We start from the raw sequence: 21,757 nt of genomic DNA on the forward strand, positions 1-21,757 counted from the left end.
CACCTCCCACCCTCTCCCACCCCTCTAGGTTATCACAGAGGACCAGGTTGAGCTCCCCATAATATACAGCAACTTGCCATTAGCTGTATCTATTAACTATGGTATTCTTCATGTTAATTAAGAATACCATGTTAAACAAAATATTAATATACATTGGATTATAGTCCCCCTGATTCTCTGTGGCTGTGAGTCTACGAGTAAGAACAGGCCAGATGAGATTAGGTCAGGTCAAATGCCACCTCCTCCACTTAGTCCTTCCCTGATTCCCCGGCAAGATGACTCAACCATCTCTCTCACGGTGCCATCATGATCTGCCTTGAATTCTAGTCCATCCATCTGCCTTCTTGCTTGACTGGGAGCTGCTCTTCTCTTTGCCTCTCCCATCCTGCCTCTAGCAGTTCCCCAAAGAAGGTGGGGCTGGGCAGTCTGTGCCTAAGGGCAGGAGGCTAGAAACCACAGTAGGGGCTGGGCTTCACCCTTGGGCTTGCCTCCAGCTGGTTCATCTCAGCACACCTTTAACCAGGGTTATGTCCCACCTGCCCCCACCCCTCTGCCCTAAATCTTGGGACCAAGACACCAAGGCTGGGACAGGCACAAAAGGTGGACTTATTTGATCCTAAGACATCACTGCTAAGAACAGGCAGCTAGGAAGCCCTGTCTAGGGACAGGGATGAGGGACAGAGCGTGACAGGCATCATGCTGGGACCTGCAGGACTGCCTCCATGCCACGGGGCCCTTTGCGTGGTGTCAAAAGAGGATATTTGGGTTGTCTTGTTTTTTTAAAGCCAACTTGAAACACTACTGACAGCAAGATGTCTCTGGCACAAAAGCCGATAGGGAGGCATCTGGCTCGCTGTTTCCATAGCTACTGACAGGACGCCACTGGGCAGCGCTCTGAACTCCAGAGCATCTCGGGCTCTGCCTGAAGGATGAAGTTTCCTCAGCTCTGGAAGAACTTGGCGATGAAATGGCAGTTGCTTATCCCAGTTTCTGCCACAACTGCCTTCTATTGTCATTGACAGGGTTTAATTTCACGAGGTACCCAAAAGGGTTTTGCTGCAGAACACCTCTGCACCCAGAAGTCCTGGGAGGCTGGAGACATCCTTTCCTCCACAAACCTTCAGCAGGTCATCTGCTTCCAAAGCCTGGTGACCTTGGCATGCTCTCTGCTCTGGGGGATGGCTTCACAAGGCTGGGACGGGAGTTTCCTGGGTGGCTGGCTGGCTCTCCGTGACACGCCAGGCTTGAAAAACCTCTGGAGGGGCTCAGGAATCAAACTTTCTCAGGCTTTTCCAGTTTCTCCTTCATGTGCAGGAGAAAGGTTCAGGTGATTCCCACCAATGTTAACTTAGCTGTTTCCTGTGGCAGCATCTTCGCACAGAGGAGTGGATGGCAGAGACTGCAGGTTAGGGACCTGGTTTGGATGCTGGTCCAGGAACAGGCATTTCTGATCTGCTGCCCTGGAGGTCACTCTGGGAGGGGGCAGGGCGTGCTGCCTGATTGATGGACTTCTGATTTGTTTCCTTGGATGCATCATTCACCAGGCTTTTGTTTTCAGTCCCGGTGGAGAGATGCATGCTGCCAGGTGCTGTGTGGGCTCCTGGTACACTCAAAAATGCCACTTGCTCAGGACTGCCTGGAGAAGGGCAAGACCTGCTGCTGTTTCTCCATCTCTGCTGTGGCCACCCACAAGGTTTCAGGCACACATTGCCTTTGCCAGGAGGGTCTGAGAAAATCTTGAGACTAACACACTGCATCTGGGAGATTCTGAGAGTGCCTGTCCTCAGACAAGTACACATTGTAACAGAGCTTAGTGACCACCTTGCCTTCCAGCTCTGTGGGCTCAGACCTATGGCTCTTCTAGAAGGTAGTTTTTCTAGTCTGGCTAAGAAATCGCCACTTGAGTGTCCTCTTTGAGTCACGTTTCTAAGCTCATCTTATGATATATTCCCCTCCTCCCCAATCAGGGAAGTCTCAGGGTGCCCCTCCTTTCCCAATGGCGTGCTCCCAGTGGCATCTGATAAATATTTCTAGAGTGTTCCTGTGGAAATATTTTGTTCAGTTCAAAGCGATCCTTTCTTTTCAAAAATCTCCAAACCCAGTTCTTAATACGAAGCATTAAATTTAGAATAGCATTCAAGTTTTCATCCTTTTTAAAAAAAACGCCTTTAGCTATCTCAGGAACTCAGATAATACTTAAGCCCCACTTCCTTACCACATAATGGAAAGAGATGAAGTGATCCATGACTTTTGTGGTAAGGGCACACAAGCTGATGATGCTAGAGATGAAATTCTGCCCTCAGAGACCCCACTGCCTCTCTCAGATCCCACAGAGCCCTGCATGAGCTGAGTAACCTACAGCCACTCTACTCCGGGGAGCCACCAGTAGGCACAAGAAAGGAAGCTGAGTTGTGCCAGTCTGGGCAAAGCCAGGAGTCCTAGAGAATCCGCAAGCTCTCCCAATCAGTGAGTGTTTAAAAAGAAGTGCCATTTATTTATGTCATACAGTAATTCCTCATTTTAACAGTCACCTCAGTTAATTACTAACAGCACATAGCCCAAAAAAAGAAGGTCAGCCAAGTGACCTTGATTGAGTAGGGAGAACTTCTCATAATGAGCTCATTTGTATCTGGATACAGATAGATGCACAGAAACACCACAGCGGCAAGAAAAGTCAATGCCCGTTTATCTTCCAAGGTAGGGGAGATGTGCCCCCTACCCCATTCTCATTGACTTTGACACCAAACAAGTAAACTTCAACTCAGCCCACATGATGTGAAGGCTGAATTCGTTTGGTCCAAATTAAATCGCATTTATGAGTTGTGACACATAAGTAGTCTAGAATTTTACACTTTTCACCCTGAAGTATGAAGAAAAACCTCCACCATTTATATTCAGGGTCTATTGGATCCCCTCCTGCAGTTAAGCACCCTCTTCAACGATGTCCCCTCTCCACCATACGCGGACCACCAGGGGATGGTGGGGCTTAAAGATTCGTGGGAACTCAAGGAGTGACCAGCAGCAGACTAGCTCCATAGTGGTTTTCTTTCTTTCTTTCTTTTCTTTTTTTTTTTTTTAATTAAGAAACACCAGAATGAACTTGAAATTGGCAAGACCTCAAGAGAGAAACCAGGCTGGCTCTGAGCCCAGTTTGCACGGATGGGCTGGACATGGACTTGGATCTGGCTCCTTCTTGGACTCTAGAGTCAACAAAAATCTATCTGCAGATGCGCGGATATTAGATGGAAAGCCGGGTATCCCTTCCTGGAGACCCCAAGGGTCCTCTAACCCTCTGCCCTAGTAGCTGCTCTCCTCCTTCCCAGATGCTAGGCTCTGCCTCTGCTCTGAGACCCCCAGTGTCCTTTCAAGAAGCCCTCCTTTGTTACTTAATTTAACCACAGTCAGTTTCTACTGTGTGCTACTTAGCAAACCTTTTCTGTTCCCCCACTCTCATCGTGTTAAGGACAAACACTGGTGTCACATTAGTCTGACCCAGAAACTCGCTCTTTAAAAAGGAACTGTTGGTTACTTCCCTGGTGGTCCAGTAGTTGAGTGTCCAAGCTCCCAATGCAGAGGAGTCTGGGTTTGATCCCCAGGCAGGGAATTAGATCCTGCAACTTGCAACTAAGATCCCACATCGGGCACCTAAGATTCGGTGCAGCCAAAAAAAAAAAAAAAATCTTACAAAGAAATGTTCTTACGATGGTGAGTTTTGAGAAATTATAGCAGGTGTCTGGGATGTGTGGGTGCCTGGAACCCCAACAGCATTGCTAATGCAGCCCACTTTCACACAGGCACTCTGACATTCAGGGAATTTCAGGCCACTCAACATAGAAGGAAACAGAGCAACCCATTTCTTCCAGCTCCTCAGAAACCAAAAAGGGGACAGAAAAGGAGAAAGGTCATGGGAAGTGGAGGAAAAGGGCAGGAAAGGAACATTCATCTGACAAGGTTCCAAGTGGCCAAAGGAATCTCTGGGTCTCCTTTCCAGGTGAGGAGATTTTAGGGACTGTGGAACCACAGCTCGGGCCTGGAGGGGCCTCAAGAGCCTGAGCTGCACTCCCCTCACTGTTCAAATGGGGCGGTGAGGTTGTGGGGAGGCTTGGCCACCATCTCAGAGCCGCTGCGAAGCAGCCAGTTTCCCAAGAGAGAGTCTCCCATCTAAATGGTGCTCAAATCAGCATGTCAGAGGTGTGTTGAACTGACTTTGGGAAACGCTGGGGTCAGATATGTTAGAGGCCAGTGTAGGGCTTCCCTGGTGGCTCAGTGGTAAAGAATCCATCTGCCAGTGCAGGAGTCACAGGATCCATCCCTGGGTCGGGAAGATCCCCTGGAGATGAAAATAGCAACCCACTCTAGTATTCTTGCCTGGGAAATCCCATGGACAGAGGAACCTGGTGGGCTATAGTCCATGGGGTTGCAAAAATGTCGGACATGACTTAGAAACAAACCACCACCACCACCACCAATAGGGCCAGATGCTGGACGCCGAAGCCCTAAGGTGGCTGATCTGAGTGTGAGTCAGAGCAGGCCAGCCATGGATTCCATTTTCCAAAATGCTTTCCCACCCTTCACCTTATCTGTGAAACCCTGCTGCCCTATAGCAGGGTGGCGTCTATTGTTCATTTTGCTAATGAAGAAACAGACTGGGAAGGGTTGTTGTTGTTCAGTCGATAAGTCGTGTCTGACTCTTTGAGACCCCATGGACTGCAGTAGGGTCTACTGCAGTGCTACCCTGTCCTTCACTATCTCCACGAATTTGCTCACACTCATGTTCACTGAGTCGGTGATGCCATCCAACCTTCTCATCCTCTGTCGCCCCCTTCTTCTCCCTCTCTCATCTTTTCCTGTCTTTTTCCAATGAGTTGGCTCTTTGCAGCAGGTGGACAAAAGTATCAGAGCTTCAGGGAAGGGCTAGGAGATGCACTCAAGGCCATCCAGCTAGCCATTGGAGAGCTGAGATGGGTCCCCGGTCCATCCCATCATTCTCGTCTTTCTCCCACAGGATAATGGAGACAGGTACTCCCAGACCTGCCATTCCAGATGGCTTCCATCTGCCTCCCGAGAACGGTGCCCTGGTGCTTCTCATTGCAACAGAATGGAGGGTTTAGGACTAAGGATTCAGTCCTACCAGTGGGCTTGCATGCCCTGCATCAAACACAAAGTGCATCCCCCACTGTGCTGCCTTCAGCTCCCTGCCCCAAGCCTGTAAGGATCTCTGCTGCTCCCAGGAATGGTCTGGGGCCCAGCAGGGGAAAGGTGGTTTGCCCACTGCCCTCAGCCAAACCTACACAGGCCCCCTCCTGCACCCACACCTTTGGTGGCAACAGAAGAGCTCCCAAGCCTCTGTTTGCTCTCCTGGGGCCTGGGATGTGGACTCAGGAGGCCATCTAGTGCATGTGTCTTTTTCCCTTAGTTGGGATGCAAAGGGACCAATTTGCCACTGATCTTTCAGCAGAGACACACATATCAAGAACCGTAAGTGCGCACAGGGCTCCATGCCGGCTTTGCAGCATCTCTCTACCTTCCTTGCCGCAGAGGCCGAGCCTGACTTTCAAAAAAGGGCATACAGCCCTGGGCAAATCCCGAGGAGGATAACTCAGTGTACATTGGTGCCAGGGATGGCAGACACCCTTTGGGGATTTTCCTGAGGGCCTCTGGAAACCAGAAGGAAGACTGAGTGCAAAACTGAATGTGTAGCATATATCAAAGGAATGCAGCATTGTTGATTCTTAGCGGGTCTGCCTGAATATTAGATGCAAATAAGTGCTAATAAGTACAGTGGGAAAAGCTAATGGAAAAACCGTCCTTCCCAGTAGGATCACTGTGCACAGATGCACAGGGCAGCTGAGACAGCCTGACCAGCCACACTCACGGCTGGCCTGGCCTGGGGAAAACCTGTGTAGACATGTCCTGTTGAGGTAGAACTTGTGTAGACTCATCCAGGGGAAACACTTATGGTCCAGAGCCTCTTCCTGGCTGCAGGGCTGGGGTCAGGGGACAGAAACTCCTCTCCGCATCCTTTCCCCACTGCCCAATGTGTGTGTGTGTGTGTGTGTGTGTGTGTGTGTGTGGGTGGGGGTTTGTCTGAGTGAGTGTGCATAGTACTGAAGAGATTCCCTTGACCACCAGGCTTCTTCAGCAAACAGCCCAGCTGCACAGCCAGGACCCCAGGTGGTGAGAGGGGACTGGAGGTGTAGGGAGGAAGGGCACAGGGGCTGGGATGGGGCAGTGCACTCTGGGCTCCTCCTTGGGCAAGTAGCTTTCTGCTCACTTCACCAACAACCACAGCCCTCCTTCTTGCCATCTTTCCTTCTGCTCTGTTCCAACAGCTTTTGCTCATGGGATGGATAAAGACACTACTGTCCTGCTCTCCTTGGACTGCAAGGAGATCAAACCAGTCAATCCTAAAGGAAATCAGTCCTGAATATTCATTGGAAGGACTGATGCTGAAGCTGAAGCTCCAATACTTTGGCCATCTGATGCAAAGAATTGACTCATTGGAAAAGACCCTGATGGACGTGAGTTTGAGCAAGCTCCAGGAGTTGGTGATGGACAGGCAGGCCTGGTGTGCTGTAGTCCATGGGGTTGCAAAGAGTCGGACACCACTGAACAACTGAACTGAACGGCCCTGCTCTTCCTGACATTTGAATGCTTGTCCCTTGTATTCAAGCCCCTCCAATCTGACTGAGGTGAAGCACCTCGATTTCAGCAGTATACATCCACCCCCTCTCACCCTCTCCCATACACATAGAAGTAACATGTGGCCAGTGGAGCTGTGGCTGGGGCTAGGGTCCTGGGTCTGACAGTCTCTGAGCTCAAAGTCTTGGAGAGGAAATCCTAGCATCCAACCTATTCTATTTGGAATCAGCAGGCCCAGTGCCAGCTCTGCCATCCTCCAGATGTGTGGATTCCAGCAACTTGGTGGCTTGTGACTTGTATGCTTGGGGCCAAACTTGAACCTCAGTTTCCTCCTCTATAAAACAGGAATAATAACACCTGGTTTGTTGTTGCAGGAACTAAGGGAGATCAAGGTAGCCTATCAGCAGATAACATGAGAGGAGGGTGAACATCCTTCACTTTATTTTCCTAAAGGTTTCTGAAAATCCTGAGCATCCCTTCAAGATGAAGAGGTGACTGATTTACAGTTTCATACAGTTTCTGTGAAAGCCAGCCTGCTTTCCTTCCTGGCACCTGCTTGCCCCCTGCAGGTGGGGGCTGCCGCTTCTCCTAAAGAACAAGGACAAGAATCAGAGCCCCCTCCCCCCCCCCCCACTCCCTTTGCCTCCCTGCTCTGCCCTGGGGTTGTGTGGCAATGGATATGTCATGTGTCCACTCTGTTATTGTAGGGTGCGTAGGTAGAGGCGTTGGTGGACCCAGGCTGACCCCTACACCCTGACACAACAGGGACTTCAAGGAGATAGCCTTTCAGCTGAAAGGGCTGAAAGGAGGGCACTTTCAGCTGAATCCAGAGCCCCAGGAATTTGGGGATCCATGCGGACACAGGGTTCGAGGCTGCCCAAGATTTTGACTGAAACCCACCGAGGCTGTAGCCCAGGAACCTCTCACAGTCTTCGGATCTATCCTCTGCGTTCCGCCTGCCCCGCGCCCCCGCAACGTCGGGTCCTAGGCGCGCCCTCTTGCCCAGCTGCGGTCACGGCCCGCTCTGGTGACGCCTTGTCCTCTTCTCGGGTCCGCGCCAGCGTGCGACCCAGCGAGGCAGTGGCAGCGCTCGGCTGCGGTCTGGAGCCAAGTGGCAGCCCAGAGTCCTGCTCAGGGGGAACCTGGGAGACGGGCGCCGCTCGGGGCATCCCCACCCCCACCCCCGGGCCGCCGGACCGCGCCCAGCGGCGTTTCCCTCCCAGCTTAGCCGCCCGTGGGGCCGCGCGAGTAGGAGAGCGCGCGTGGGCGCGGCGCCCGAGAGCTCCCGGGAGGGAAGAGTCGATTGAGGTGTGATCCCCTCCCGACCCGGCCACCGCCGCGGCCGCCACCACCGCGGGGCGGGGCCCAGGCCGGGGGCGGGGCGCCGGGCGGGCGCGGCGCTATTTCCAGCCTCGCCGGAGGCTCCGCTCGCACTTCGCTGGGAGCCTTCCTGGCGCGAGAACCGGATCCAGCGGGGCTGTGAGGAGAGGAGACGACGGCAGCGGGAGACGCGAGGGGGGCGGACCGGAGCCGGGGACAGAGGAGGAACACGCCGCCGTGCCCTCTCCCTCTTCTGCGCGCTCCGGTGGCCGGCCCTTCGCCTCTCGCCTCGCCGACCTCACGGGGCTCCGCTCGGAGCAGGAGGAGACGCCGGGCCCTAGCCGGGGCGGAGGGCGCCCTACAGCCCGGGCGCCCCGAAACGGAGGATTCGCAGTGGAGAACCGCGCCGGGGCTGGAGCCTCCCGCGGCCCCGAAATCGCCGGCTGCGCCAGGTAAGTGCGCTGCGCCCCCGCCCCACTCCGTCCCCGCCCTGTGCCGGCTTCCGCCGGGAGCGGAGCCCCGAAGGGTCCCCTGGGACTGCACTGCGCCCCAGCCCCGAGAAGCCCCGAGAAACGACGTGGTAAGAGTTCCAAGCCGCGAGCGGGGATAGAGAGCGCGGGGTTCCAGTCTGGCCGCACTTTGGGGACTGGCTCCAGTAGCGGGAACTTTAATTAGACTTTTGCTCCTTGGATTTTGCTTGTCGCCGCGCGTCTGCGAACTGTCACCCCGCGGGCTCACTCGGTCCCTGCGGATCCTCCGCTCCTCTTCTTCGCCCTGGATGCTGGGCTCGGGGAGGCAGCGTCGGCCCTGGAGAGAGCCGTGCCGGAGCCCGGGGGCTCCCCGAGCTTTCCCGCGCGCTGGGGACGGGGACTCGGGGACAGGTTGTGACGGGGAGGCTCGAGGGAGGAGTTAGAGGCTACCTTCTTGGCTTCCTACGCTACGGCGGAAGGTGCGCCCGCGTTCCATTTGCGCGCATCCTCACCCCACGACTCTCCGGCGCACCAGCCTGTTTTGTACTCAAGGAGAGTGTATGTGCGTCAGTGATCCTGTGAAGGTGTGTGCGTGCGCGTGTCCAGGAGTGCAGTGGTGCAGGAGCCCGGGAGTAGGCGGTGAAAGGATCCGCTTTACCGCGGGACCCAGCCGAGCTCCGGCGGCGGCTGCAGCTCTAGCTGCTGGCTTCTAGTTCTGCGACCAGCTCTGGCCTCGCCCGAGGCTGTCCCCGCCCGGCCAAGGCGCGTTCGCGGGATTTAGTCGTGCCAGTGCTGGCGCTTGTGTCGGAGGTGACCCCTGTCTCTTCCCCTAACTTTGGCGGTACATTTAGGGCTCCAGGCCCTGCGACCCCGACCTGGACGCGGCGGCAACCATGCAGCGCCCTGGGCTGTGGGCACTCGTTGCCCGGCTGTCTGTCCTAGCCGAAAAGTAGGGGCCAACCCCGGGATTCCCTGTCCCTTAGCAGTCTCCAATACTGTGGTGGACCCTGGTCCTTGGGCCGCCTCCCAGCTGGAGCCTGGGCCGTGATTGGCTCTGCTAAGTGAAGCGGACTGGGCCCCCTGTTTGTGCTTGGCCGCAATCTGGCCTGGCAGCAGAGCCTGAAGGAGAGGCCAGTGAGTGAAGGGACCAGTGTCGGGGAGGAGTGGCGGTTGCAGAGGGGTTAGGGGCAGACAAGCCCCTTTCCCATCCTTGGGCTGCTTACAAGCTGCACTACCAAGATCCCTTCCTTCCGCTGATCTCTCATATCTGAGTTCACCTTGACCCTTGCCCGTGGGGTGGAGAACTTTCCCTAAGTCCAGCCCTAGAACAGTGCAGCCTCCAGGCAAGAGTGGCAGAGCCCTCTTTAAAATTTCCCAGCTGCCATAGCCTCTCCTAGCCACCCTCTGCTCCTGTCCCCAAAGCAAGGCAGACAGGCCACCAGGAAGGGTGACATTCTGGTCCCTGGAGGAGGCCCTGTTTTAATCCAGACAGCCCACTGCATATGGCAGGACGTGTTGTGGGGAGCCCTTGGATGGCGTGAAGCGCATTCCAAAGACTTGGTCAGACTTGCCTCTGTGAAGTGACCCAAAGGAGGAATAACATTCAAACTCTGAAGAGAATTAAACCTCATAGGATGATCGATACTCTAATAGCAGTTGAATAGAAACCCCGCCCCCCCCCCCCCCCCCCCCCGGCAAAGTCTGACCCCATCCATTGCCTGGCCCATTCACCCTGGGACAGAGGGAAGGCACAGCATATTTATTTATTTACCTGGAATCAGACTCCGTGAGAGTGAATTATGTTCCCCCTGTATTGATTTTTAAAAAGACCCCAAATTAAAAAGTCAAGGCTTTCTTAAAGCAAGGTCAAAGATTAATTATTTATAGAGAGACATCAATCAATCAGTGGGGGGAGGGGCTCACTTCCGGATTGCCTGAGCAGGCAAAAGGGAGCATCTTCTGATTTTCCCTGCTTCAGCTAGGAAAGAAACAGCCTTGTCTGACCTCTTGGGCTTCGCAGAGTTGTCCTGAATGGTGACCGGAGAAGTATGCTCTGTAACTCAGCCTGCAGTTGGACATGCCTTTTTAATCTTGTAGCCAGATATCACTTGGGAAATTTCATACATATTTGCTGTGTTTCCATAATGAACATATACTGATTACAGAGTATCAAGGGAATTTCATTTTTTAAACATTTATTCAAATCTCTGTTTATGAAAGCTAATAAGTCTGAGAAAGTTCAGTAACTACTTTTTTTTGCCATATGGTTGTTGGGAAAATATGCCTGGTGGGCTCATCTCAGAATTCACCTTCTAAAGAAGGAACATCAGATTCTCCTGATTGGAAATGCCGTGCAGGCTGCTTCTCTGCTCATCACTCTGGTTGGTGTCAGTGGTGGCCGGATAGGCTGTTTGTGGTTGTGCCGATCGAACAGATGGGAGTTGTATTCATTGCTAGCTGATGCATCTGGTTGAAGGCACATACAGTAGGCACTGGGATCTTTGGGGGAATGTTGGGGGAAGGTGTGGTGCCCGATCTCTTGCCTGCTGCCTGGCCTAGAGTCTCAGACACCTGTCTTAGCCATACCTGCCACACCTTCCTGGTTTACCCATGTGTGGGAACCATGTGGGAGAAACATGGAGCTTGGAGGGAACATATGGGCAAGAAAATGGACAAAAGATTATGGTAGCTTTTTCATGAATAACTGGCAATTAGAGTCAGTAAACACTGTGAAACCAGTACCCAGCCTTTCAGCTAATCAAAAGGTAATGAGTTATAAACAGGAAATTTATGTAGTGCTGGCCCAAGGAGATCAATGTGACTGTGACACGGGACAACGAGACATAAAAAAGCGATCAAGAATGATTGTCTGGATGTGTATGTGGCCACAGTATCTGGGAGCCTGGGGATGTTTGCTGGGGGCAGGCAAGAGCGTGCTAACGGTGTGGTGACAGTAGGCTCCCCAGCTCTTTGGAGCCACTGCCAAAGCTCGTCTGACGGCAGAGCAGCTGTGTTCCCTCCCTCCTGGGAAAAGGCTGCCCAAAGGCAGAGGAAACTCTTGAGTTCAGGCAGCTGGAGGACAGAGCCACATTAGCTCAGGTAGCAGAGGACACAGGAGACGCCGTCTCATTTCCTTCCAGCTGGAGGATGTGTGACCCTGCGGTCGGTAAATCACGGCGACAGAAGATGAGACTTACAAATTGGCCGTGGGAAAAAGTTGTGACTTTTACCCTGTACAAAACTACCTGTCATTTGTGATCTGGTGCTCCAGCCTGCACCTGCTGGCCACAGATGCATCCTCAGCCACTGGCAGGCTGGAGCGGCCTGTGTGCAATCCGGGTGGGTTGACAGTGAGAAGCAAAATTCCATCGTGAAAGCTACCTTTGGGGAAGTCAGAGAGTGTCTGTAGGCAGGGGGCCTGGGTCCCAGCATTTCCACTCCCCACCTTGAAGGTCACGCACTCCTGGGAAATCGGTACTTCTTGCTACTGGTGACTGAGAGCAAGACACCCTGTCCCTGCCAACTCAAGGCTAGAGCTGGGCCTGGTCAACGACATTTATTTGACCTAAATTAGAACTGTTAATGTTGAAACCTAAAGCTAAAGAATGCTGCGTCCCATACTCCCAGTGTCAGATTCCCTGTTGCCCTCCATTCAGTGACCAAACACAAGCGTGTATTTGGTGTCTGTTGCTGGATCAGGCTCTGGGAAAGGCCAAACTAAGAGTGGTCCCTCCTCTTGCAGGTTTTGTCATCTGGTGGAACAGAAACTCCATCACCATCCACTCATCACGCACCGATTCATGCCGTGCCAGACGGCCCTATTACTAAACAGGTCACCAACGCATGTGTGATTCTAGGCCCTGATGAACATGTAGAGGAAATATCCGTGTGGTTGCAAAACAGAGATTTACGATAGAGTAATCTGACCTAGACCGACGGCCCTGGAGGACTTCCTGGAGGAGGTGACTCTCCCCCTGAGCCCTGAAAGAAGAGCTGTAACTAAGCATGGAGGGAGCTTTCCAGTGCAGAATGTGAATGAGTGAGAGAGATGGAGCTGACCAGGAGCTGTGGGAAGGCCCATGTGGCCAGCAGGGTGAAAGAGGGAGATGGGGTTGGAGATACACAGAGTCCTGACTGTAAAGAGCCTCAAAGGCCAGGGAGGGACCTGGGACTGCTGCAGAGCAGGGAGCCCAGCGAGGAGGGGGCTGCAGTAATCCTGGAGGGAGGCAGCTGTGGTCCTCCAGAGGGACGGTGGACCTGAATCTACTGGGGCCTGGTTCGGTGCAGAGCAGAGAAGACGAGGGGACGTGAGATGGTCAGGACCACGACTGGAAGACGTCAGCACCCTGAGGCAGGGCCCCTCGAACCAAAATGTTCCAAGTGCTCCTCCACTCTCGTTGGGTTCGATCCCCCAGTCAGGCAGCCACTTGTGCGGCCCTGCCTCTGTGGCCCTGCCCACCTGTCTCACCTCCTCAGCCAACCCCTGAGCCCTTGGGTCTTCCGCTGCCTCCCCCCAGGCGTTCACCATTTAGGCCTGGCTCGTGGTGGGCGCACAACAGGTGACCGCGCAGGGTTGGTGCTTTCATGAGGACAGCTGATCGGACACCCTCCTTAATGCCCCCCTGCTGGCCAGAGGTTTCATCCTTGGTAGGTCCCTAAGCTGCCATCCTCTTGAGTCTGACCCACAGCTGGTAGGCACCTGACTCAGAAAGAGCTCCTCTCCTGGGCCCTGCCTCGGTTCTCTCTCCTTTCCTTGCCTGCCCCCACCCTCTGCGAGGGGCTCTGCCCATGGCCTCAAGCTCCTAACCCCCCTCCAATGTCATTGAGCTCCCTGTGGCTGGCTGAGCTCGGCTCAGGCCCCGGCTTCCCTGCAGCCCTCAGCTGGGTCCCCCCGGCTCTGTCTTCCAGAACGCGGGTGGGGGGAGCAGGTCTGTGAGTCACCCCGCTTCCCGTTGTTCCCACGCTGCTGGCTTCGGGCCCTGAGCCGAGCGGCCGTGCTGAGCTGCTGGCAGCAGCCCGGGTCACTGTCACCTTGTCCTCACTCTGCCTGGCCCTGAGCCAGCTCCTCCCTGGCGGGGCCGGACTCCGATGTGGGAGGAGAGCCCAGGAGAGGATGCTGGGAGGCACAGGTCCACTCCATGGACCCCAGGCCTCTCTGGGGCTGATTTCCTCCAGCCCCTGGGCTCTTTGCCTGGAGTTTGGCCTCTTCAGATTCTGGCTGCTGCCCCGCCCCTGCCTTGCCACTGCGGACCACAGGTCGTGCCCTTGTGCTCGTCAGTCTCAAGAATGGAAAGGTGGCCCAGGAGAGTGCCCTGCCAGCAGACCCTAGCCTGGGCTCACGTTGACTCATACTTGGCAGACTGGTTGTCCCCACTTCCGAGGCTGCCTCTTCTTGGGGGGCTGACTCATCTCCCTGGGAAAGTCCCATCTGTCCCAGCCTGTGGGCACCGGGACCCTACTCCAGCCCTGAGATGCGGGGGCTCTGCTTCCCCTGCTCTGCAGGGAGCATCCAGACCCCCAGCAAACACTGACGGTGGACCTGCCATGTTCTGCACCTCCTGCCAGGTCTGGAGGAAGCCGAGCAAATGCAGCAGGGCTTGATGTAAATCCTGGTCTCCCTGGTGTCTTGGCTGAGATGAGCTTGGCATGGAGAAGGTGGTCAGTGATGGCGGGCAGAGTGCGCTTAACCCTGCAGTCTGTCTACACTGGTGGAGCCCTTGTGTGATGCAGATACTCTGTCTACACCCACTGAGCCAGTGCATGGTGCAGGCAGTCTGTCTACACTGGTTGAGTCAACAGCGTGAGCCCTGGAATCTTCCATTTAGTCTGTGCCTGCCCCACTTTCAGTGGGGTCTTCGTACAAACTCTAAAACTCTCTCTGGCTTTCGGGGCTTCCCCGTGGCCGAGCTCAGCTCAACCCTCCGACAAGGCCCTGACCGTCAGGCTGTGTCTCCCAGAGCTGAGGTGGTTAAGCCCAAGGTACAACGCAGTCTGTCTACACTGGTTGACCCAGTTCATGATGTAAGCTATTTGTCTACGCAGGTGGAAACGGTGGGTGATGCAGCCAGCCTTTTGGGGACTCCTTCTGCCTCGTTCACCGGGAATATTCTTTTTTTATCCTTTCCCTTATATACATGTATTCATGCTAAATCACTTCAGGCATGTCTGACACTTTGTGACCCAAAGGACTGTAGCCCGTCAGGCTCCTCTGCGGATGGGATTTTCTAGGCAAGAATACTGGAGTGGGTTGCCAAGCGCCCTCCTCCAGGGGATCTTCTTGACCCAGGGGTTGAACCCGTGTCCCTTATGTCTCCTGCATTGGCAGGCGAGTTCTTTACCACTAGGGCCACCTGGGAAGCCCTCCCTTATACACATCTAGGTCCAATTTGAGCCTTCCTTCCAAGGGGCTTTTCTCAGTGGTTCCTTCAGTCTCCCACGTCTTGGTTGGATCTCTTTGGTGGAGGCTGGCGCAGGACTGGGGGTGGTGTGCGCATGGGGCGTGGTGACCTGCTGCCATATGGTGCCCTCAGCCGGATGCCCCCTCCTGTCGCTGTGCTCAGGGACTGAGCCTGCCGCTGCCACCGTACAGGGGCCACCTGCTGTTGGTGGGCACGGCCACCTCGGCATCCCACGCAGCAGTTACTCCTGAGAAAGATTGAAGGCCGGAGGAGAAAGGGGTGACAGAGGATGAGATAGTTAGATGGCATCATCGACTCAATGGACGTGAGTTTAAGCAAACTCTGGGAGATGGTGAAGAACAGGGAAGCCTGGCATGCTGAGTTCATGGGGTCACAAAGAGTCGGACACGACTGAAAAACTGAACAGCAGCACTGCCTTGGTGTGTGTGGGCAACCGCGTTGCTTCAGGCTGGGTCCATCTTGCCATCTCCTGCTTAGATTCCAGGCCTCCGTCTCCGCTGAAGTCATTTCACCTCCTGAGGGTTGGCACATCTGCAAATTTAATTTCATGACCATTCATCCCTGGGAAAACACAATCTATGCCTATTATTTAACGCTTCTCAATTCCCTCTGCCATAAATTAAAGTGTCAATGGACAGCCATGGCAACCAGCTCCACCCTCTCGCTCCACCCCGCTGCCACCCTGGGGTTGTGACTGAAGCCAGATCCCGGAGTCAGGTTCAAGGCCTGGGTTCAAGGCCCAGCTTTACTACGTGGTCACTCTGTGGACTGGGGACTCAGTTTCCTCATCTATAAAACGGAGATGACAGTAGAATACACCTCATAGAGCTGTTGTGCCTAACAGATAGCCTGCCCACAGTAGATGGCAACTGCTGTTATTTCATCATCTTCATAAACTCCTATGTTTGGTCTTTTAGCCAAGGTTCAGTCAGCTGAGCGCCGAAGAATTGATGCTTTTGAACTGTGGTGTTGGAGAAGACTCTTGAGAGTCCCTTGGACTGCAAGGAAATCCAACCAGTCCATTCTGAAGGAGATCAGCCCTGGGATTTCTTTGGAAGGAATGATGCTAAAGCTGAAACTCCAGTACTTTGGCCACCTCATGTGAAGAGTTGACTCATTAGAAAAGACTGATGCTGGGAGGGATTAGGGGCAGGAGGAGAATGGGACGACAGAGGATGAGATGGCTGGATGGCATCACCGACTCGATGGACATGAGTTTGAGTGAACTCCAGGAGATGGTGATGGACAGGGAGGCCTGGTGTGCTGCAATTCATGGGGTCACAAAGAGTCAGACACGACTGAGCGACTGAACTGAACTGAACTGTCCTTCTCCATCTCAGAAGCAAGGAAACCTGGCAATCAAGGGCCTTGTCTAGTTATGTGACAAAGGCTTAGGGATGCATGTGGCCCTACTGAGTGGTGTCCCCTTTCTCAGCAGTCTCCTGTGGATGCCTCTTCCTTGTCCTGTATTCAGTACATTGGAAATCTTTAAAAAAAAAAAAAATTATTGATGTTTAGGAGATTTCCCATGTTGTGTTAATTCCTTCTATATAGTGGTGATTCAGTTATACATGTAAATATTAATATATATTCTTTTCCATATTGTTTTCCAATATGTTTTATCCCAGCATATTGAATATAGTTTCCTGTACTGTACAGTGGTATCTTATTGTTTATCTATCTTACGTATCATAGTTTGCATCTGTTAAGCCCACACTCCCAGTCCTTCCCTCCCCCAAACCCCTCTTGGCAGCCATTGGTCTATTCTCTATATCTTTGAGTTTGTTTCTGTTTCGTAAATAAGTTCATTTGCATCATATTTGAGATTCCACATGTCAGTGATATCACATGGCATTTGTCTTTCTTTTTGTGATTAACTTTGCTTAGTACGGTACTCTCTGGGTCCATGCATGTTACTGCAGATGGCGCTATTTCATTCCTTTTTACGGTTGAGTAATACTCCGTTGTATTATGTCCCACATCTTCTTATCCCGTCATCTGCTGATGGAAGTTAGGTTGTTCTGTCTTGGCTATCGTGAATAGTTTTGCCGTGAACGTGGGGGTGCGTGTATCTTTTTGAATTAGAGTTTTCTCCGGATATACGCCCAGGAGTGGGACTGCTGGATCGAATGGCAACTCTATTTTTAGTTTTTTGACGAACCTCCATGCTGTTTTCCATAGTGGCAGCACCAATTTACATTCCCACCAGCAGTGTAGGTGGGATCCCTTTTGAAAATTTTTTATTCTAAATACAGTATCCACTCTGAAATGCGCACAGACTGTGGTATATGATGCACTGAATATCTGCAAACAAAACAGGCTGTGTGCCCTGCCCCAGAGTGGGGACCAGAACATGGCAGCATCCCTGTGACCCCTTCCAGGCGCTTCCCCTCCCGCACGGGTGACTACTCTTCTTACTCATAACGGCGTGGATTGGTTTTCTTTCTTCTTAAACTTGACAGAAGTGGAGTCCGCGTACCTTTGTGTCTGGCTTTCCATTATGTTTGTGAGAGTTCCCCACGTGGCTGTAGACAGTCGTAGCTTGTTCTTTTCTTTTTCCCTTTTCTTTTTGGCTGCTCTGGGTCTTTGTTGTGGAGCACGGGCTCCTCTGTGTAGTGCGTGCCCTCTTTACTTGTGGGCTTAGTTGCCCTGTGGCATGTTAGATCTTAGTTCCCTGACCAGGGATCAAACCTGTGTCCCTGCACTGGAAGCTGGAATCCTAACCACTAGACCACCAGGAAAGTTGTTCTTGTTACTGTATAGGATCCCATGGTGGGAAGACATCCCGATTTCTTTTTTGGCTCTCCTGTTGATTGACATTCGGGTTGTTCAGAGTTTGGGGCTTATGGACAGTGCTGCTGTGGACCTTCCTGCGTGTATGTCTTGGGCGTGGGTACACAATTTAATAAACATGTACCTGGAAGAGAATTGCTGAGTCTCAGAATACGCCCATGTTCGTTCCGTAGGTGATGGCAAACAGTTTTCTGCAGTGGTGGTACTAATTCCCCTGACACATACCAGGCACTGAGAGTAGCAGCTGCTGCACTTCCTTTCCCACACTTTGTGTTGTCAGTTTCTTTCCTTTAGCTCTTCTATGAGTGTGTAGAGGTATCACACTGTGATTTCCATCTTATTCCCCAGGCGACTAATGCAATTTTTTTTTTTTTTTTTTTGGCCAGGGATGCATTGAAATTGAAAACATTCTTGAACAAATTTGAAAATTCATTTCCATCTCTAAAACATGAAGTATCTTAAATATCTAGGGTGCCGGTGATTCCCTCTGCCAAGCAGGTGTAAATCCGCCACATTGTTAGGCAACAGGTAGACAGGTGTTTCTCTGGATGAAGCTGGGGACCTGGGCACCTGTCCCAGAATCACTGGATGAATTCCCATGGTCTATCGCACTCTCCGGGGCTTGTCTTTCTTTGCCTTCACAAATCCCAGGAGCATTGAGACCACCCGATGTGTCGTGTGCGCAGCCCTGCCTCAGTGCCTAGGACAGTCCTGGTGCAGAGTGGGACCCGTGAACACCCACTGAATGAAGGACCGGGCAACAGAGCCTGGCCCGTTGGCTTCTGTCCTCTCCCGCCCCAGATGACTGGACAGGGCTTGTTGGAAGCCTGGGCTGCTATGAGGAGGGCTCTGGAAGTTGAATTCACCAACCCTGGAGGGTGTCCCACCCTGGTGCTCCATTCCTCTAACTCTGGGGTACCCAGCCTGTATTGGTCCGTGGCCTGTTAGGAACCAGGCCTCCCAGTAGGAGGTGAGTGGCGGGCAAGGGAAGCTTCATCTGCCACTCCCTATCTCTCCCCATCGCCCACATTACCACCCGAACCATTCCCACCCTCCCTCATCACCCAGTCCATGGAAAAATTGTCTTCCAGAAAACCGACCCCTGGTGCCAGAAAAGTTGGCGACCACTGCTCTAAAAGACCCCCTCCAGCAGCTGTGCTCACCCCCAGGGCTCCAGGCACTGGCCATTTAGAAGCACCTCTGGGCCCCTCGTCCCTGATGGGCTTATCTGCCATTGGGTCCCTCTGTAGAAAGCAAGACTCCATCCCCCCTCCAAGCCACCTCCTCAGCTTTTCAACACCAGCCTCTCACAGATGGCATGCAAAGGGCGCCGAGGACATGCCATCCGGTGAAGTGAAGGTGAAAGCGCCATGTCTGTTATCACCTCATCCGTTGCTGCCGCATCACATTTGGATGGGGGCCATGATAAAGCCTCCTTTCTTTGGGGGTGGCTTGGTCCTTTTCTCCTCAAGTGTGACATCATTTTATTTGGAGAGGAGCATGGCCAGTGGGGGATGAGAGCTCTGAGTCAGACCCAGGTTCAAATCCAGCTTCTGTTCTTGTTTGGTTCGGGGACCCAGCCATTGGCTCCAGAGAGAGATTCACATACAACTCTGATGCGACCCATGGGGAGGTGACTGGGAGGTCGAGATCTCTGGGGCTGGGGAGTGAGGGCAAGGGATTCTAGCCAGAGCATCTGCCAGAAGGGGCTCTATAGAAGGGGGGACATGGGCTGGCCCTCAGAGATGGGGAGGGGGAGATGACTCCTCAAGGATCACCCACTATGAGCCCCACCCCTGAAGGTCCAAAACGTGACGTCCTCAGGGAAAGAAGTGTGTTGAGCCCCCAGGAAACTCTGGTCTAGTTGACATGACCCTCATAGAACAATGATCAGAGCTCACTGGAGAGTTATAGAAGGCTTCCCGGAGGAGACGTGGTTCTGCATGTCAAAGGCCAGGGGTGAGAACTTCATCCTGCTGTCAGTAGAAATTTTCTCCAGGGTTGTGGGGCAGGGACAGTGTGAGCTAAATACCAATCGCTTTAAAATAGGGCAACAAAGAATCCATGACACATATTGTTTATGCGATGTGGAGGCGGGTGTGGAAGATGGAAGAGCTAAAAGCAGTTTGGGAAAAACAACACCTTTTTTTGTGAAAAGACAGATTAGAAAGGTTTATGCTCTTCTGTGATAACTAATATGAAAAGTTTATCAAAGTTAAAAAAAAACAAAAAACCTTTGACGCTTTCTCCAAATTGATTTGAAGACTTGGCAGATTTGAGGAATCGTTCAGTAACGTTTTATGGGTTGATGCTAATTTGATGCAGCAGACCCATGCATCGCGCCAATTTACTGCCAAACCAACATTAAGCATGGACCTTTCGTGCAAGGTTTATAGGCGGGCAGCTCATAAAGATGCATGCTTGACAAGGATTCTGCTCCTCTTAGGATGTGCTATATGAAGTGTTTATCAAAACCCAACTAAATCGCCCTCCCCTTTTACTCGTAAACAGTCTCTGGGGACTTAGGCCTGAATCTCATACAATATTTCATGCAGTGTTTCCCATGCAGCATTTCATGCAGAATTTCACCACTCCCGGGTCCTGGTACCTGGGGAACCTTGTCTGTAAAAGCCACAGGTACTGGGTGGTGATAGACGATGGAGCCCTTTGGGTGGAGGATGCCCTGAGGGACCACTTAGGAAATGACTTGATACCCAGGTCCTGGGAAGGCTGGTGACACTCTTCCTAAGGGGGTCTCCTGAAACAAATCAAAGGTTGCAATTAAATGAGATTTGTGTTGTTGTTTGTTGTTTTAATCGCTCAGTCGTGTCCAACTCTTTGTGACCCCATGGACAGTAGCCGTCCAGGCTTCTCTGTTCATGGGATTTCCCAGGCGAGAATCCTGGAGTGGGTTGCCATTTCCTTCTCCAGGGGATCTTCCCAACCCAGGGATCGAACCTGCATCTCCTTCATTGACAGGTGAATTCTTTACCACTGAGCCACCAAACGAGATCTGTGGCCCTGAGGAAATACATTTCACACTTTTGTTTTTGTTTCCTGGACTGATGTGTGATGGATCTTCTCTGCCCATCTCTCTTCATCCAAATATGCTGTCAGAGCCTCTTCAATAAGGAGATCATCGCAGTTTGGTGCTTTGTTTTGCATGTCGAAAAGTGTTTAACAATAAAAATTATCAAAACTCCTGTCTTTCATTGCTGAAAACCACAGCGTCTGTTTTCCCAAAGGAAAATCGGACTTCCATTGATATTAGTCTAGGCTGTACCACTCCAATCCTGCGATTCCTCCAATCTAGTGTTAATCACAGGGCTTAAATGGAGAAGGTTGCTGGAGGGGGCAAGTGGGCATAACACTGTTGGCACGGAGCCTCATGGGGCTTCAAAAGGGGAGATTTGATCTTGGGCAAATGTCAAGGCAGTTTTGAAATCTGTGTTATGATATCAGCTCACTGCCAGTGTAGGGCTTCATTTGGATTTCATAAATATTGTATGGGGCTCTCTTCCTGCCACCTTGGCCAGCTGGAGAATACAACAGCCACCCCCCCACCCTGCCACACACACACATATGCACACACATACCAACAAAACCATCACAATTGCAATCTACTGTAGAGTTGTCATGAAAAACCAATTGGTGATATTTCAATCACAATGTTCCTGTAACAAATTCCATTCAGATTCTGTTGGAAAGGGAGTTAAACCTTCCTCCTGCTGCTGGGAGAATTTATGCTAAATGTAGCTTCCTGGGGCCCTGGCAGCCATCCAAGGCTTTGTAAGTTATAGTTCTCTGACCTGGTTCTCTGAGTGACCTTGGAACCTCCTAGCGGCGGATTCCTTAGGTTGACATGTTGCCCTCTCTTGTCATCCTCTCTTGAGAGAATGTCCCTAAGCCAAGCGAGTGCTCCCAGCACCCAGATCCTTCAGCTTGAGAGAAAGACTATGAGCAGAGGCTCTCAGGGAGCGCGTGGCAGGTGATTGGAAGATTGCTTGTTGCTGCTGCCCTTTCCTCTGAGATGTATGCCAGCTGCAAAACAGCCCAATATGGTGTGTACAGGCAGCCTGCAGGTGACAGGAGTCTCTCCCTAGCACACAGCAG

General features: G+C 52.5%; 1 protein-coding gene across 1 annotated transcript in view; it reads left to right on the top strand.

Moving 5' to 3' along the window:
• Positions 1–7,910: 7,910 nt before the first annotated feature.
• CHST8 (carbohydrate sulfotransferase 8) overlaps positions 7,911–21,757 on the top strand; it is a 145,595-nt gene continuing 131,748 nt past the window's right edge. The window contains exon 1 of the mRNA XM_086349630.1: positions 7,911–8,414. The gene's annotated coding sequence lies outside the window, so the exon portion shown is untranslated. The remainder of the gene's footprint in view (positions 8,415–21,757) is intronic.

Source organism: Bos grunniens, chromosome 18 (assembly GCF_055505025.1).
Source record: "Bos grunniens cultivar Pamir isolate PY7600 chromosome 18, Bosgru_T2T1.0, whole genome shotgun sequence".
Lineage (NCBI taxonomy): Eukaryota > Metazoa > Chordata > Mammalia > Artiodactyla > Bovidae > Bos > Bos grunniens.